Source organism: Tauraco erythrolophus, chromosome 14, assembly GCF_009769465.1.
Source record: "Tauraco erythrolophus isolate bTauEry1 chromosome 14, bTauEry1.pri, whole genome shotgun sequence".
NCBI classification, from domain to species: Eukaryota; Metazoa; Chordata; class Aves; order Musophagiformes; family Musophagidae; genus Tauraco; species Tauraco erythrolophus.
Window position 1 is genome coordinate 6,932,268 of NC_141478.1, and position 3,992 is coordinate 6,936,259.

The window sequence follows — 3,992 nt, forward strand, 5'->3', positions numbered from 1 at the left end:
GTGTCAAAACTAGCCCCACTCTGCCTTCGGGCTGTGTTTATTCAGCACAGAGATGAGACATTTTCAGAATTCCTCCACCGAGTCTGACCCTGAAAGAAAATAAAATCCAAAGGACCTGTCCCCCCGCCATTGACACCACGGAGACTTCAGTGCTCCTGGACAACCATGCCCCATGGGTTAAATCCAAGAGTTTAACACTAAAACCAAAGTGGAAATATTGTCCTGCTAACAGTCAGAGCCACTGGATCCAACTGATCTGAGCCACTTCTGGCCAAAAAGATCAGACATGTGACACATGCTACAGGCAAGAAGGCACATCGCCCGTTCTCCTTGCTCCTTCTGATAACCCCGTAGCTACTACAGCATGGCTGGTACCCAGGCTATAGCTCAGCATTATTTGTGGGGATAGTCCTGAGCCACCCCAGCTACAGGCCAGGCCAGCACTGCGCTGTGAATGCCCAAATAAAACCTGGTCCAGGGAGCACACATCTGGGAAAAGCCATCTCAAGTCTTCACATTTTCAATCCATAGTGAGAAATGAGCTCTGCTTACCTGCACGATCATCATGTTTCAGATTCGGGATATTTATATTTACAGAGTTTGCCTTTTCTCTTCTTTTTTTCCTTTTTCTTTATGGAATTTATCACTAGTAACAAAGAAGTAATTTCACCTTGGCGACATCACCAACTGCAAGGCGTCGGCCCTTGGTTTGGAGAAATCTCATTAACTCTTTTACAAGATAAATACTGAACCTAATGACAAACTGCTGTACATTTTTTCACAGCGGACGGACAGACAGACAGACTACAGATCTCCTTCTAGTCCATGCGTGTTTCAGCCCAGCTGCAGACAGCCTGGCTTAGCTGTAGGTATATTTGTCATACAGGGCCCTGGACAATAGTGAAGGGCACAGATTTATCATTACTCCTGCCAGTACAGGTTCAGCCTCCCCACCCTGTGCCTGGGAATTACCAAATGCCACAAAGAACAAATTGAGGATTAAAAAGACCCCTTGGTCCCTGAGATGTCCTGCTTTGCTGCTGGCCCCGGAGACTCAGTGCTCCCCTTCTCTTTGTCTCTGATCTGGGCTTGGGCAGGTGGCGAGCTGCTTGCCAGACCAGACAGCAGCCTTCCCTGACACCCCACAAGCACCCGGGTGCTGATGAATATCCATCTAATTGGAATTAGGGATTCTCCAGACCAGCCCTCCAACTGGAGAAATTAGCTAGTTTATTCCAATAAAGATGCTAATATGGGGGGCTTTGTGAAGGGCAAGAAATTCCCATTGTCATTCAGAAGCAATTTGTAGCGGATTTGAAGCCTTTGAAAAGGTGATGTGCTGGTGACTGGGTTTGGATAATACCCGTCCCTGAAATTCACAGCTGAGCATTCTTCCCCTCCATATGCTTCAGTGCTGCCCAATTTGTATTCCCCCGGAGAGGAGGCGCTGGAGCGGAGCGGCAAGCGATAGCGAGCCACCGGCAACAGCGACAGGAGGGTGGCTGGTCCCGGGGAGGGGGACATGGCAGCCGTGCACAGCAGGGCTCCACGCTGGGCTGGTGGGGATGGGGATGCTGGGCTCACCTCTTTGCCTGGGTGGGTAGCACCCAGACTGAAAAAAGCTGCTTTGGAGAAGGGTCTTATATGCCTTCATCCAGCAGTATTAAGCATTCAATGCTTCCTCAGGGTCTTCACGCCATTTTGTTGGCATTGAACTCCTCCACTCAGCTCTTTTGTTTTCTGGAGCTCCGACCTCCATTACTCTTTATTTCTAGATTTAAGTCATCAACTCTGGAAGTAACTGAGGCTGAAGTTAACAGCATCTCTCCACAGCAATACCAAAATCTGAACCGAACTTTCCAATTGAATTTAATTTTTCCCCAACACTCTCTCTTCAGATGTAGCCATCTGAACTGAAGACTGACGTCTTGCATGAGGCACCTAATGGGACTGAGTTATCTAGGGAGGCTTAGGTTCTCCAAACTGCTTGGCAGGTGACATTTTATGGACCTTCTAGCCAGACTTGCCTCTAATGTGCCAGACTCTGCAGTAAACCAAATCAGCATTTTAGGAAAGAAGCGCTTCTGCAAACTGCAACCTAAATGCACATAAACCCCAAATGCCTCCCCAAGCGACTCTGCAGATTGCTCTAGGAGGTACAATGATATAAAAATGTTTCACTAATCTAACAGCTGTCTGGAAATGGAGGTAGAGCTCTGTACCAGAGTGAAGGACTATTTTTGCTGAAGGGACATTCTCTTGCCACTGACCTTATCTCCTTTGCACTTTCCATCTTGTGATGTAAGGTCGAGGAATGACAGCAGAAGCCATGAGCAGCTGGGGCTGCTCCCCAGAAGCCCAGATGCACTTGACTCCTGTCCATCTCTCTGTCTCTATAGCTTTATCTGTGTGAAGCCTGGCACTGGATTTAATGTTTCCTGCGGATTGCATTGCTCCACTGAGTCCATAAAACTGACAGGAGTTGCTCTGCTATAAATATTAAGCCAAGGCCCCCGCTCAGACAGGTATTTCAACTCGTACCTAAATTTAAACATGGGATGGTCATGCTGAACCCAAGGGACTACTTCCATCCCCGCTGCAAATACCTTCAGGTCAGATGGCTTAGAAGCACAGGCAAGGGAGGAGAAACATTTCCATCTGCTCAAGATCCTGCCTTTGCCCATGGGCCATGGCGCCACTCAGGAGAGGACACTGTTGACCAGGTCAGAGCCCATAAATGCTCACTCTGAGCCATGGTGAGGAGAACTCCTTAACTGCAGCCACTGATGGACTTATACCCAAAGATACGAAGCTCAACAGACTTTTCCACAGTATCTTTGCCGAATCTTCGCCTTTTTCACCAGGGACCCCGGCAGGCAAGCGGTGTGCCCACACGCAGCTTTTCTGCAGGAGTGATGAGCTCCTGGCGTAACAGAATTGCAAATTCTCTGTTGAACCAAGGCATAAATATTTTCTCTAGCAATACCTGGCAAGAGAAAGGACTTCTGGTGTTTCTCAGTAGCCATGCTCAGGCTGCAGTCGAACCAGTGTTGTTTTTTGATGCTTAAGGCAAACATTGGTTTAAAAGTAATAGATAGAAGGATATTAATAAACGGCTGCATAGGAAAAGAGGAAGCTTGGTCCCCGGCCAGGGTGGCTGATGTATCTGTGAGACTTTGCTTGGCTGTGCAGCCTGGCTTGCAGCAGGTCTCTCGTGTGACCAGAGCACAGATGAGGATTGTACGGAGTGGGAGAGCAGCCTTGGCTGAGTTCAACTTTATGCTCTGAAATAAGCTAAATTGAGCTCTAAAACCCCCTGAGTAGGGATTACAGAATCTGTTTGTGATCACAAAGCACTACATAATTGTAACCGTACACTTCTTTTCTTATCTTATTTGCAATGTTGATATGAGTTTTAATGCAAATGAGGAAAAAAATGTTTCTCAGGCATTTTGGCCAGCTCTGAAGCAATGCTTTGCATTATCTACCCGGAAAGAATAGCTGTATTAACACAATGGCTTTTTTTTTTTTACCTCTTGAAAAATGGAGCAAAGATAGTATTTTATTTTTGGTTTCCACTTGGCTTCGTTTTCTACATGGGGCTCAGAATTGGGGAGTTGTGCCTTTTCCCTGATCCTGGATCAGCATGGGGCCATGGTACCTTCCTCCAAAAAGCAACAAGGAAAGGAGCAGAAAGGAACCGATTTCACTGAAATGTCCCAAATTGGTATGTCAGGCCCAAGCCAAGGAAAGGGATAAAGATCAGAACAGAGACCCAACAGCACATGTTGACAGCACCTCCACTCTGAAGCATTCACAGAGGAGAGAGGAAAGGAAAGGCTGCCTCCCTCCAGGCAGCAAATGTACCGCCTTGCAGTCCATCCCACACCAGTTCACTGCCGGGCACCAGGCTGGAGACATCCATGTCCTCCCCATGGTGAAGAAACCCCACGCAGAGCTCAATGCACCCCACAAAACACAGGCTCTGTCAC